This window comes from Ambystoma mexicanum, chromosome 2p (genome assembly GCF_040938575.1).
Source record: "Ambystoma mexicanum isolate Mex_15411 chromosome 2p, UKY_AmexF1_1, whole genome shotgun sequence".
Lineage (NCBI taxonomy): Eukaryota > Metazoa > Chordata > Amphibia > Caudata > Ambystomatidae > Ambystoma > Ambystoma mexicanum.
The window spans coordinates 305,683,790-305,699,287 of NC_090923.1; the positions used below are offsets into that span (position 1 = coordinate 305,683,790).

The 15,498-nt window shown below is 45.4% G+C and overlaps 1 protein-coding gene across 3 annotated transcripts in view; it reads right to left on the reverse strand.

Moving 5' to 3' along the window:
- Nucleotides 1–15,498, reverse strand: part of CARD19 (caspase recruitment domain family member 19) — a 330,029-nt gene that overhangs the window by 44,406 nt on the left and 270,125 nt on the right. The window lies entirely within an intron of this gene.

Consider the following 15,498-nt stretch of genomic DNA (forward strand, 5'->3'; position numbering starts at 1 on the left):
CATGTGCTTGTTGCAAATCATGCCGTAGATAGTGTGTTCCACACTGTTGCTGTGAAAGACGGACTGATGGTGTGATTTCTGATGTGCGTCTCTGACATGGTCCAGTCATGTAATGCCTGAAGAGACACACACAGATGAATATTAAGCATTAATCATTTGTTTCATGCACTTTCTGCAGGGGGATGAGCCTCAAGACCACCTTTGCCAGCAGACATGGGCCATTGGATGTCTGTAATCAGGACACGTTTGGTGCTGCCGACATGCGCATGTGTGCGCAGGCAGAGGCACAGGAATTGCGATCATACATCCAAAAATCGATGACGTGTTTCAAGGGACTACAGGCAAGGTGAGCAGCACAGGGGGGTCACAACACAGCAAAGCTTCAACCTGGCCAGTTGAACATGCATGCTTAGTAGCAGCCCTGACGGTGAACTTGGACAAATATTGGTGTAGAAGCGCACAATACAGATCAGATGTGTTAATGGACTGATGGCTAGTTGATGTGAAAGTTGTCTGGGGCACCTGCAGGGGCATTGGCACATACCCTCCGGTCCACCATGGTCCATTGAGGCACTAGTATTAGCCATGTAGCATTCCGAGACATGGAATGAAGTAGCTCACAGAGACAGATAGCAAGGGACAGACTCGGGTGCAGTGCATTTCATTTCCAAGTAGAAATTGATACATGCACTGGCTACTTTATTTTGGTCATGATGGTACAGGACTTGTTCTGAAGTCAGACCTTGCTATATGCGTCTGTCTGCTTACATAGGGAACATTGCATGTTGTGTGAATCGTGACACATTGGTGTTCCATTTGCCACGCACCCACCGGTGCCTGACTTACTGCATTGACTGTGTATGAACCATCAGAGGGGTAATGTTACGTATGGGTATGAAGCATCCACACAAGTTTGTCTGTTTGTAGTGTATTTTGTTACTTTGGGTCATATTTGGTAGTGTGTGTGTTTTGGGCACACCCAGATTATTAACTGTGGCTCTCTTTGCAGCATTGAACTGCTCCTGTTACTGGATCGGAGAGTGCGCAGGCAAGAGGCCAGCACTCATCCCAGAGATAAGTTTCTCTTTGACTTCCATTTGGGTAATTTGCTGCTATGTGCATGTGAACACGTTTTGTCGATTTGTGTATGTGTTAATATGTGTACTACATTTTGGTGCATTCCCTACTTTCCTGTGTCAATCCTACTCCCTTCTCCTGCCCCTCATTCCCGTTATCCAGTATACCAATGCCTGTGCCGACTGCATATCCCTGACCCTCCTTCCCCTCCAGGGTCTCAGAGGCCTGTGTGAGTTAGACCTTGAAGGCACCCAGACCACGGTGGGGGTGGTTTTTTGTGCTACTCCTGCGCCTGTACACGGGAGCTGTGACAGTAGACATCCGTTCGTGTTGCATCATTCTATGTTATGTACCACACATGGTTCAGATCCTGTTGTGATATTGTTCTACTGTGCTACCTTGGTTGTTGACATCATTGTGGTCGTACTTGGCCTTTGTGGCGTACTGCTACTTGAAGTCATCTACTGGAGGCTGTTCTGGTTTGTTTTACTGCCTGCAGGGTATTTGCTTGGCTTCTGTGTTGTCCTGCTTTGAGTTCTCTTGGATTTTCTGCTTTTGCAAATCTAGGTGGACTCTGAGGGTGCTGGCAACTTTTTACACACAAGGTGGGAGATGGTGACAAAGGGGAAGGGTGATCCTGTGGCCAGGTGGAATTCAAGGATGTACGATGAATGACCCAGATGCAGTTGTTCAGTGGGTCGTGGTAATTTGTGAGGGAGGGGGGGGTTGTTGTTGATAGTTGCGTTGCCCTGCAGTGTGATGGGCACCCTGAAATTGTAATTTTGCTTTTCTATGTACATGATGTATTCTGCTGATCAATGCCTGTCCATGTGTTGTGTTTACCTCTCAGGTAAGGGGATAGTGAGGGGTGTGAGGGGATAGTTGTGGTTTGGCATGCTGGGGTATACACATGGTGAATGTTCAAATGTGATGGTCACTTGATTTCACATGCATATGTTGAGTGCATGTCCCTACTGACCCACACGCTTGCACTATGATCCACTACATGTACAACCACCCTTCCATCCATGTGTACACTCCGTTTGCCTTCTGGTGCCCACTGTGTCCCTGCAGCACATGTTCTCTGACCATTTGTGGATCCTGTACATGCCTAATTTGTTTTTTTATGTAGTTTGTTGCTTAGATGTCATGCTCAGGGTGTGCATCACACACAATGGCTTTTCACTGTGCTGTGCGCTGAGCAGTGTGTTGCAGGAGGTGGACACGGCACACAGTAGCTGCAGTGTTGATTTTGCAATGCACATTGTGCATGTAGACAGGCATTCATTGTTATGTTTCAACTACAACTTTTGGAATGCATTTGGGTATGTCTTATTTTGGGTGGGAGGTTGTTGGTCAGTCATTTCATCTGATTTCATGTCAGGCATCATTGTCTGATGCCAATTTACATTTTTCACATGGCAATGTGTGCCTTATTGTTAGTGTGTTGGTGTATGGCTATTGCTTGCCATGTCATGTTGTGGTTTTGGAGGGTTTGAGTGACATACCAGTGATAGTCACGGCCTGTTTGGCAGATCTGTGTGATTCACACCTTGCATGTGTGCCTTTTGGTCACACAGGATTGCTTGTGTTTAAGTAGCTAGGGATGCACACAATGTGGCAATTCCATGGCAACAATCTCAGGGTGGTAAGATTGTGACAGTTGACTGTCTCTTTGTCATCATCGATTGTCACCTGGTATGTGCCAGGCCTGTGTGGACTCTGCAGGGTGGGGAGTTTAGGTGGAATATCTGTCCACACGCTGGGCCCGTGCTTCCTCGCCATGTGCCCTATCCCCTCCCTGGGCAGCGCTTGTGCCTGTGGTTGGGGATGTGGGAGCACCACCATGTCCACCGGTACGCCCTGCCGTGTTGCAACATTGTGCAGGACACATGCTGCCACAATGATCCTGCACACTACTGGGGGTGCATAGAGTAGCTGCCCGCCAGCAGTCAAGGGAGCAGAAGCGTGACTTGAGCACTCCGAATGTGCGCTCCACTATGGCCCTGGTTTCAATATGGGCCGCGTTGTATCTTACTTGGGGTGGTGTGGTGGGGTTCCGGATTGGCATCATCATATGGTTGCTCAGAGGGTAGGCACTGTCCCCTGTAGAGGTGATCATGGTTGTGATTATTGGGGTTTGTGTATTTGTGTGTGTGTGACATGCATGCATGTGCACAGGCATTTGTACTCACCTAGGAGCCATGTGTCACCATGCTGGCCAGCTTCCAGGGCCCAGCTCAGGGCAGACATTTTGTATATGAAACTGTCATGGGTGGAGCCAGGGTAGTTTGCATAGACAGAGGTGATGATTCCCTTTGCATCACATACCACCTGTACATTGATGGAATGCCAGTGCTTGCGGTTTCGGTAGATGTGCTCAGTGGCCCTACGTGGACGTAGGGCGACATGGGTGCAATCTATGGCACTGAGCAATTTGGGGAAGTGTGCCACCCTGTAAAAGTTCAGGACAATGGCCGGCCTTTCTGCGGGTGTTCTGGGCATGTATATGTGCCTGCGGACTGAGGGGCATGCAGTCATGATTGCCAAGACCTGGTGTAGGCAGCGTGACTACGTGACCTGTGAGACCCCCCCCCCACTATGGCAGTAGTCTGCTGAAAAGACCCAGTGGCCAAAAAATGCAGGACATTGAGCACCTTCTCCAAGGGGCTCAATGTTTGGGAGCAGAGGGTGGGGGATGTTAGGTCATCTTCCCACTCCCTGACCAGGTCTAGGATGATATGGGGTGGAAACCTATACCTTCCATAGACCTGGTTGTCAGGCATCCCAAAAAGGCTTGTCCGTGGTGAAGAAATGCGTGCCCTGGCTATTCTCCTCCTCCTGCGGTGTCCTACGATCAGTGCTGCGACAAACGGGGCATTCATTGTAGCTGTATATACGTGTTTGTTGTTTGCGCGCACTTTTATACTGTGCGTTGGGGATGCTTCCGTCTGCCTTCATGTGGCGGACGCGTTGTCGCCTGTCCGTGTCTTTTGCCGTGCGCGGGTTTCCTGTATTCGAATCCATGAATACGGGTTGCTCGCGTGCATGTGGGCGTTCCGTGTAGTTCCCTGCAGTACTTCCCCAGTTACGCCTTCTTTTTCACGCGTTTTTCCCCATTCTGCGTGTTACGCCCCCTGTTCCTCCTACTTTTGTTGTGTGCGCTGCGCTATGTGCGCTTTTGCTGTGCGTGTAGCGCACCCTGTTTGGAGACGTGTGCGCCAGCGTGCGCCATGCACGGATTTGGTGCACAATCAGTGGGAAAGTAGCGCAGACGTGTGCGCCTGCTTGCGCTGGGATTTTCGACACACGTTTGTTCCATGAATCGGCCCCTTAAACTTCTAAAGACTGTATTTTACCTAAGAGCATATTAGCACATTCTAAAAAGACCATAAAAGGCAATGTCCTCATTCGAAAAGGGGAAGTGAAATGTGCAAATGCACATTATTTTAATCAGCCATGACAAACTGTGATTGATACAATTTAGAAAGTTGCTCAAGAAGATTTAGTCATTGATACAACACTGAAAATGGATGCAATAAATTCTGTAATGTAAACTGATATCCTAAATTACAAAAATATTTGTTTCATAGTCCTCAGTGCTTTCCTCTACACCATTTTAATAGTAAAGAGTTCGGTCAAGTAATGAACGGCACAATTGACATCTGAGCTAATTTGCATACTCGCAATGCAATGTCTATCTGGTTAAGAGCTGGAGAAGAATTTGCCTGCAGCCTTTGATTCAGTAGACCGAGCACTTTTGTGGAATGAGCTAGAGCGATGGGGAATTCCTCCGGGGTTACTAAGACTTATGATAGGGATACACAAGGAATCAGCTATTCAAGTTTGCCTGAATCAACAAGGCAACCTATCTTGCTCAATTAAAAGGGTGTGTCATGGCCTCCTTCCTTTACAATTTATGCATGGCAGATTTGGGACCCGATCTACAAGCTGCCGCTTTGGCTTCTGCCAAGATAGCTCAAAACAAGGTGGTGTGAACTGGTTACACCAATGATTTTCTTATTTTTGATATGACTCCCGTGGGCCTGCAGCGGGTTCTCAATGGCTTTACCAAATATGTATGTGAGAATGCCTTGAAGGTGAATCCAGTCAAAACCAAAGTTATGGAAATCACAAATAGGTGGAGGTCGGCCTCCCATAGATGGAACACGCAAGCTATCCCAGTGCAGCAAATGGAGTCTTTCCTCTATCTAGGTTTCTTCGGTTCAGCCAAATCCTCCTTGATTCCGATTCAGCACAAATGGAACAGGTGGATGCCAGATTCGGCAAGTTTTCCTGGTTAACCTGTATTCAATTCTATATGGGTAAGATTATTCCCAAATTAATCTATGGTATTGAGATTTATTATCCTAGATTCATTGAATACCTGCCAACTCTGGAAGCACTCATCTGATGCAAATTGTTGAATCTCCCTTCTTTCGTCCCCCATTCTAGAATCAGATACAAACTAGGACTGTTTTTTCTTAAAGCCAGGGCACTGTGCCAATAATATATTTCTTTTTATAGGAAGTCACTTATTCCTGCAGAGAATTCTCTCTGTGAGATGTTCGGGAAGGCGGCGAAGGAGAGGGGCACATGTGCTCTGGTGGAAATAAAAGATCTTGCCTATGTGGCACTGCAGCAGGTTGGTTCATAAAAAGATCTGATTGAGAATCCTGAAGGGGTGAAAACACTTTCTTTACGACTGGGCGAATACAGTTGCAGACTTCCATGCATGCCTGGTTGCATCCCAGCTTGTATTGAATCACAAAAAGCAGGGATGTCTGGCCCCCTATTTATAGATATATGCTAGCAGAGGGGCCAGTTCTACCTTTGTAAGATTTAGGCTACATCTCCTAAGAAAAAGAGAGATCCTATTAATATATGGGTTGTTCAATGAGACAGCGTCCTCCTGTAGGTTTTGTGAGAGGACGATGACTAAAGAAACAACTCAGCATTTGTTGTTGGGCTGTCCTGCATTGGTACAAACTTGGGCTAGATATTTGTACAAACGTATAGGAGAAAGAACTTCTAGCCATTAAGGAGAAACTTCTCAGTTATATCCCAGGCCAGATTTGAGATCCTCCAACGCAGCATTGCTGTGCGTGCCTAAATATAAGAAGGAGCGGATGAGTGGACTAGCCTTCTCTGTAGCCGGGCCCAGGCTTTGGAATTTGTTACCCCTCCAGCTAAGGACAATCGCAGATTTTCTATCCTTCAAACAAAGGCTTAAGACATTCCTTTTCATGTGAGCTGGCCCTCTAAGTTATCTTTTCGGCATCTCCTGTACAGTGCCATGATGCCTTTGGTGACAGTGCGCTATAGAAATAACGGATTGATTGATTGATTGAAAGTACTGAGGGAGAGGATTCAATTTGACACCGCTGTTTGTCCGGGAATCTTGCATCAATGGTTAATGCAGTGGTGGCATTTCTGGTCTCTTTGAAACTTGAGGAGGGTCAGCTGTAAAATAGTTGCCTCCTCAGCAGTTGTTCTGATGTCTCCGATATATAAGAAATTACTTTTGGGAATAAGGAAAACCAAGTGTTCTTTTTACAATTCGTTTTCTGTAACACTTTTTTATGTTTTAATCTGTGATCTTTTCTTTGTGTTTTGTTTTTATTGCATTTTCTTGCTTTTAAACTTGTTGATTGACTGTACCTAATTCTTTGAAAATGTTAAAGGTTGACTTGTTTAACCAATAAAACTAAAAGAACCAAAAAAAAATCCAACAAAATAAATTACAGGTGGAAGGGATTTGACAAGCCTTTTAAAGTCACCAGAGCTTCGCTGGTGCTTGTTATATTCAGTGAAAAACATTTATTAAGATGGAGGTTGTGGGAAGTAACAACAATTTTAACTCTTATCCCCCCCATCTGCAGCCCATGATGTAATTTGTCATCTCGCTGTTGATCCTTGAAGTTATCTTTTCTTCTGGGTTTAGCAAATGGGCAAATGGGGGCTCAGAGTTGAGATTCTTTGCAGTCCCCTCTCCAAAGCCGCCTGCTAAAAATTGTTTCCTTACTGTCCCTGGATACTCTTTTCACCATAATAATAACTGCTCCACTCTTACTTCTACCCTTTGCTTTTATCTCTTCATTGCCATCTCCCATCAAATACTTGCATAAAGCTAATTTAGACATCACATAGATCTGTATATCCAATGTGGTGCATATTGGTGTATTATACCATAGATCTGCATATCAAATGTGGTGCATGTTGGTTTATTCTCCCAGTGAAGCCTGCACTGTTTAGTAGTAATCAGAGTGGTTATGACCCACCTTCACAAATGCTTAGACATGTGTGCACAAATGGGAGGTTGTGTAGTATGCCTGTTCTTGCCTCCACAATAGGTATTGATCGCTTTGTTGTGTAATCAATTAGGAAATAATCAACAGTGGACCAAACCAATAAGGTCACATTGCGCGGGTCTAAAGTCTACAGGTGATTATCAACATTAGCATCTATGGGCTCCCATGAGGAAATGAAATCTCGCATCCTTCCCTTTACCTTCTTAGAGCTTGCATGCTATGCCTTGGTCAAAACTAGTCCTCGTCCAGTCTCCAGGTGTCGACCATAATGAATACCAAAAGGGACTGGCGATGGCCCAGGTACAGAGAGGAAGTAGTAAACAAGGTAAAAGGTAAGCATTTATTTTGATTTTTTAATAGAAATAAAGTGCGTAGGGCTATGGCCAAGATGGAGGACTGAGTAGACGTGTCTGTATAGACAGCTCCTGGCCCCTATCAAAGGCAGCGGAGACCGCTCTTTGTTCCTTTCCCAACAGGTTATATGCCATGCCACTAATGTTGCGCAGCCCAGCGGCTGAAAACAAGAGGAACGGGAGCTTGGCGGGGCTTTATGCAGCACGGATGGGAGAGCGAAGCCTCCACCGAGATGGCAGCGGGTGCCACTCTAAAGAGGATTGGTGACATGAGATTCCTTGGCTCCCCACCCAGTGAGTGGTTCCTCATGCTGGCCCAGCCCGATAAACCCAACACAACTAGTCAACATAGAACACAACACCATAGCAATAGAGGTGGATAACAGCGACCTAAAGAGCATCACTCTGGGCGCAGGCACCATTATTGGAATGGCGGTTGATGACCGACATTTTTCCATAGATACGGTAACCAACTGTTTGGACCAATCCCCAAGGACTGCTTTGACAGTGATAACGACAATGACAACACCAGACAGGATCTTCACCTGGCATGGGAGGAATTTCCTGGTGCACTCTTCCTGCCTTTACGGTAATGAAGATGTGACCTGTGACTTTCAGAGGGGTGAGGTGATCTTTCAAGTCCATAAGGACTGCCTTCCCCACCTGAAGCCATCAGTCCAAATCAGTACTTTGATCAGGGACTTCTCCACCCAGCTGGAGGAGGCCGCTGATATAGCCAAACCAGAAGTCTTTCCGTGCTTCAGGCAGATGGTTGAAGAGAGAGACAACCTAGCTGATGCTTGTGAGACTCTGGAGCAGAAGCAAAAATTAAAACACGTTTTCTTAGATTTTCAAGATCTCTTTGCTGTGGACTCATATGACTGGTTGCACCAACATCCACACAACAACAATTCCCACGGACCCTAGCATGACTCCAGTGTTTGTGAAGCAATATCGCTTGCCTCTTGCATCAATGGAGTCCCTTACTGAAATAATTAAGAACCTTGAGTCCCGTGGGATAATTCGTCCAGTCCACAGCACCTTCAATAATCCGGTGTGGGGGATATTGAAACCAAACGGCCAGTGAAGCCTCTTTGCTAATCTTAGGGAGTTCAACAAACGGGTCCATACTTCCCGATGGCCTCTTCCCTACATTGACCAAGGGCTGGCCCAGATCCTGGGGTCAAAGGTGAACACTGCCTTTGACCTGACAAATGGGTACTGGACTGTACCTGTCAGTAGGGAGGACCAATACAAGCTGGCCTTTACCTTCTGGGGGCAGCAGTACACTTGGACCCGGGCTCCCTTCGGATACATCAACTCCGGCAATGAATTTAACATCTTCCTGTATAAGGCAATGCCCGACTTGGGTGAAAGGGGTAACCTGGCCTATGTAGATGATGTTCTAATCAAAATCTCAACTGTGGAGGAACACACAGCGGAGATCCGTTATGTTCTGACACAGTTGAGGGCTGCCGGAGCAAAACTCTTTCCAAAAGGCACAGGGGTGCAGAACCTGTGTCAATTTCTTGGGGCATGAGATAACTCCTGAAGGTCTCTGTCCCCAGGAAAAGAAAGTAGAAGCACTCCAGAAAATAAAGGACCCCACAACTCTGTGGGAATTAATAACAGCACCACTAATTACAGCAGAAAGTTCATTGAGGACTACGCAGAGATCACGAGACCCCGAATCCATCTGTTGAAGGTGGGGGGTCAAGTGAGAGTGGGGTCCAGAACAAGACGAGGAAGTAAGCCAACTCAAAAGAAGTCTCTCACAAGTGCCTTGCCTAGCTTACCCTGTCAAAAACAAGGAGTTCTTCTTGGAGACAGGGTTCTCAAATACATGCTTGAAGGCAGTATTATACCAAAAGCATGACAAGGCCAATAAAGTAATCTCCTATGTGAGTAAGACTTTATCCTCTGTGGAGGAAAAATTCAACGATTGTGAGAAGGCACCCTTGGCAACCATGTGGGCATTGAAGAATTACCAGCCGTTTGTCCAAGGGGAACACATCATAGTGGAGACTCCACACCAGCCTCTGCAATTTCTTCAAAGTGACAGAATCCGGGCCGGAAATGTGAGTAATTCCCTGAATTACTTCCTGGATTCTGTCAATGCAAGGCTTTCCTGTGGAGGTCAGATATGTCCGAAACAAGAAGAGTCCCCTTGCACAAGGTCTGGCTGATTTGCATGACTGTGCCAGAGAAAACTGTCGAGGACAAAAAGTCTTAAAATCAAGGACAACATGGAGGCATACCTTAATTACCCACACAAAGTCTATGAAGAAGACAAATGTGAGGGAATGCCCACTGTCTATGTGGATGGGTGCTCCTACCATGTTGACAACAACGGGGAAAAGGAACTTGTGGCCGGCGTAGGGAATGCATGGGTGAATGATCCCCTAGAACCCTCCGCTGGGTACAGAATCGGTCCCCGAAGTAGTCAAGTGGCAGAGCTGGTGGCTGTGCATCAAGCCATCCTCACTGCCATCCAACACCAACTCCACGAACTGGTCATAATCACTGATTCCGATTATGTACAGAACGGGTTTGTGGAGCATGTGGTTAACTGGAAATGACCTAGCTGATTATCTGGCCAAAACCAGAGCCATCCAAGGGGATCTACTTGAGATCGAGTCCCTGTTGGGGGAAATCCAGGTCACTGCTATTACTAGGTCCCAGACAAATGCTCACAATGAACTCTCAACGGCACAATGGAGTAAGGAGACCCCAGATGCTGATTTGAATAGGGCTCAAAAAGGGGATCCAATAATTGGTAAATATTATCAACACATTGAGGACCCTGAGAACTTTCTCCTGATGGATACCAATTACATTGGGAAAGAGGACCTCAAAGTGTTGATGAAATGTCCAAAAATGTTCTGAATGTTCTGGTTTGCTGGTGTGTAGATCCATATATGGCCATGACCAGTGGGTGGTCCCCACCTCATTCCGAAGCCTGATGCTAAGTCTCGCCCATGATGCGGCCACAGCCGGTCATCAGGATTTTCATACCGCATTAGAAATCCTGCGAGAGGTTGCATACTGGCCACACATGGGGCAGGACCTCGACCGATATTTCAAGGGGGGTCTTGTGTGTGCACAATTTCAGCCAACATCACTCACACACCGTGCTCCCCTCCAAAAGAGGAGGATGACACTGCCTTGGTCAGATTTGCAAGTCGATTTTATTGGGCTAGTGATTTGCTCCTCTAGGGGAACAAGTACATGTTGACAGTAACATGCTTGTTCACTAAATGGGTGGAATGTCTCCCGGCCCCAAATTGCAAGGCAGATACAGCAGCTGCCCTGATGATCAATCACATCTTCTCGCATTTTGGACTACCCCAAAGGATTGAGTCAGACCGAGGTAGCCACTTCACTAGCAAAGTGATGACCAATATGTGGGAAATACTTGGGGTCAAAAGGAAAGTGCACATTGCCTACCGGCAGTCCTCTAGTGGTGGAGTTGAGAGGTACAACAAAACTATTGTGAGCATATTAAAGAAGTTTGTGGCAGATTCTAGGCCAAGTTGGGACATTTGATTACCCCTTGTCCTGATGGCCATCAGATCTACCCCTTCTTCTGCAACAAAAATGTCTCCATTTGAGCTGATGACTGGATGAAGGATGGTGCTACCCCAGCATCTGCTCTACAGAACCCAAGAGCAGACCTTGATAAATGCCTCCACAACCCATGAGTATGTTGAAAATCTGAGAAGACACCTCCAACATGCTTTTGCCTATGCTCAGCGGAATCTAGAGAGATATGCAGACAGTATGAAGACCCACTATGATTTTAAGACAACTAAAAAGGAATACCAAGTAGGAGATCGGGTCTTTTTGTACAATTTCCAAAGTAACCAAGCCAAAGAGTGCAAATTACTCCCATGTTGGCGGGGTCCTTTTGAAATTGTGGACAGAATCTCACCAGTCGCCCACAGAATCTGCATCCCCAAGTGCAGTTTTTGCAGAAGGGGATGAAAAGTGGGTCCACATAAACCAGCTGAAGAGTTGCCATCCCAGGCATACTTCACGGAAAATAGAGGAGTCAACCGGAAACCCAGAGGGGGAAAATCCAGAAACCTAGAAGAATCACGAAAGGTTCACCATGTATGTGCAAGAAGAGTGTTAAGCCCAGTAGTAAACATAGATGGGGAATATTGTCGATCATAATCCATGCACGTGTCTTTCCCACTGCTGACATCCCCAAACGACGTGTGGACACAGGAGTGGTAAAATATCCATAACCATGCTATGTTCTATCGTCTAGAATCTGGACTAAAAATCATCCAAAGGCATTACCAAGGAGGACCACTCGGGGACTGGGAGAAAAGCCCTAAGGACCCCGGAGTTCCGCTCCATACTCCCAACCAGAACCATCAATACTCCTGTCCAGAACCAGCAAGGAGAGCGGGTCGCCTCTAACACTGATGGGAGAAGCAGCTAAATTTCTCCACATGGACAAAAGAAAAGAACATCCCAATCTCCCAACTTCCCCCTTGTCGGGCGGTCAAAAACAAGTCGGGAGGGGGGGCTCTGGTGGATGAATTGACCCACTCCGCTGTGCTATGCAGCATCACCCTGCCAGTTATGGGGAAAGAAACAGCAATAATGGCGGCAAACCCTTGTGCGTGCCAAAAACCAACAAAAACCTACCAAAACCGTGTGCTTCAGCACACAAAAAGAGGGATGCACAACCTGCCACCCATGGTGCATGTGCAGTGGAATGGAGCACACCCTGCAGATATGTGCCAATGGGTTCCATAACCAGCAAACAGAGTGCAGAGAGAGAGGCATAACTTTGCAAATGAAACCCAAAAATGTGCCTACAAATGACATTTGCTTTGTTACTAAAAACTCCAAAATGCCTATAACACAACATTTAAAATCTTGCCTACTGCTAAAATTCATGTATCAAATGAAGCATTGTGAAACATACAAAGTCTGAAAACTGACAGCCTGTATGCCAAAATATGGGTGTAGTACCCTGGGCTACCTGAATGACAGCTGTCAGAGGAGACTGATGAAACTTTAAAAAAAAAGTGAGCAAGAATTCTAAATCCTGCTAGGTTTAAAAGTTAATCAGCTTGGCTGAAGCTGCAAAAAACTGGAATAGCAGGTTTTTCTCCAGAAGGGGGGGGGCTTCCTCTCTGCAGAAACTCACAGGGAGGAGTTAATTGCAGGTTAAAGCAGAATCTTGCCTACAGAAGGCAAGGGAACAATGACAAAGATGCAGCCCAGGAAATTGGAAGTGTGAAAAGGGGTCATAAATGGCCTCTGGAAGGAACCAGCCAGGAGGGGGATGCCTTGGACTGCAGGGAGACGAAAAGAGGCGCAGCCAAGTGACCATCTGTTGTTAAACACGAACAAAGAACACATTTTAAAAGACTTATAACTTGCTATTCAAAATTATGAAAAATATAAAAATGACAGAGTTGTTAATTTAATATCTGGCTGCATGTGAGAAGAGGCGGCAGAACAGTGACATGTTCTGGACAGGAATGTCAAGATATGTGATTTTATGCAAAATGTATTACTGTCAGAATTGTGAAAATGTCTATCCCTATGTTAAACACATACATTTGTGAAAAGTTGCATAAAATTTGGAAACTGTGCATAGCGAAAAGGACAAAATTCTGTAGAAAGTTAAAACAAGATCCTACAGCTGCGAGATTTTGATGAAAAGATGCTAGACAAAATATGGCATCTTTGTGTATGATTTCTATAAAGGTGACTAATGTAGAAATGTGTGTTTAGTGTAAAATCTGATTTTGAGACCAGTGGCTAATGGGAGGTCTCTGAGGACTGTAAATCAAATCATAAAATGTGACATCAGCCAGCCTTGATCCAATCACCCAAAATGCAAGGCAGAGATGAAGTGTGACCCTATCCCAGCTGAAAGGGGCACGCTTAGCTAAGCCGGCCCACACACCCCCTTTATGATGTCATTTTAAAGCATAAATAGAGAAAGCTGACAGCACATAGGGGCAGACAGATCCACTCACTTTCCTGATGCTGGCGGACCACCTTGCTGCTGAAATCTACATCTTCCTTGTTCCAGGCTCCAGAAACTTGGCAAAGTAAAGGCCTATGCATAGCTGAATCATTCTAAGCTAGGCCTCAAATTCTATAACAGAACCCCAAAAGCCTAGGGAAAGGATCACAATACAGCCCGGCATGCTGTTAATGCTTGCCTGCTGAATTGAAATATCCTCAGAACCAAGACGGACAGATCCCATCTAGTCCTGTGCCGTGCTGTGACCAGAGAGCCTTGCTGACCCTGTCCAGTTCGATGTGCCCAGCTGTCCGCAAATGATGGATCCAATTCAATGGTCTAGAATCCTGACGGTCCAAAATCTTAAATCCATTGTTTTGTGAGTATTAACAGGAAGCTAGCAACTGTTGATTTCCGTACATTATCTTGTCCCCTCCTAACCTCTGAACTATCCTTACTTCCATAATCAGTAACATTGTCTGAATCCGTAGTGAAATCTTATTCGGTCTATCTGTAAAAGCATCCTTTTTCCTAGTCATCTTTGTCAACTTTGATCTATTAATTTCATTCGAGTGACCAGCCTAGCGCTCCAAGGTGGACAGCGAGGAACCAGGCTTGAGTCGCGAATCACTCCTGACTCTTACCTGTGCCGTCCTGGTGGCTTAGCTTGGATGCTCTAGTCCATAGTCAATATTTTTCTGATTTAAACTAAAGCCTCTGTCCAAATCTGCGCCTACATCTCGCAAAAAATGACCTGTACTTAAACCTCTAATAATTCCACAGTTTTTGTGATAGAAACGTAATTTCAACTCCTACTTGTACCTAACATCAATAGCTATCCATAGAACCCAAACCTTGCAAACCAAACAGTGTGATTCTCCCGTTATCGTGAATATCGTGCACGGAAACGTTTGCCACGAATTCCCATTTTGAGAAATTTCTACACTTGTGAAATAGCATCCATTTGTTTCTGACCTGGACTTCAAGGTTTCAATTGTTTTCTTTGGACTAAATCATTGCTGGTGATTGTGTGCAACTGTTCAAAGCGGCTCCCGTAAGGATTTTATAATAATTTAAGCACTTTTCCTCACATTTAGAGTTCTTGCTCAGCCACTTTAAAAGTAATTCTGACTGTTGAAAGCCCACTTTGTTTTTCTCTTTCTGTATAGGGGGCTAAGGGGGAAGTGGAACACTGTTGATCTGTATTATTCCTGAATACATGCTCTCTCCTGCCATCTCTTTGCATTGCCTGTTGGGGGTTAAAGGGTGATGCAGGGGGAACCTCTAATCATAGTGCTATCTGATCTGAAACCAACACAAAAGTATTATTTTCTGTGCTGCATTTGTTTTGCTCATTGCTTATTCCTAGTGCTTTAAAGATATTATTCAGTGTTCTGTCACCCCATTGGTGATTGTTGTATCTATTAAAATATATAATGTGATTTTGATCTTAAATAAATAAATAAATAATAGCTTTTACAAACCAGCCTGATTCCTGGTTCAGCGTGATCCGGGATATTTTTAAAGTAAGGGGTGTGATACGAGTGGTACATCTTTCAAATAATTGAATCTATATATCAAATAAGTTTTTCCATTGCGCTGTACACTAGGCCGAGAGCAGAGTGTATCGCCTGATTGAAACCCTTAACACATCTCAGCAACTATCCAATATGCAAGATTGGGGAATTATACATTGTTTTCCCCCCATCAATAAAGGTGAAAAGTAAGGATGTCAGTAAGCCAAAATGTATTCCTTTGT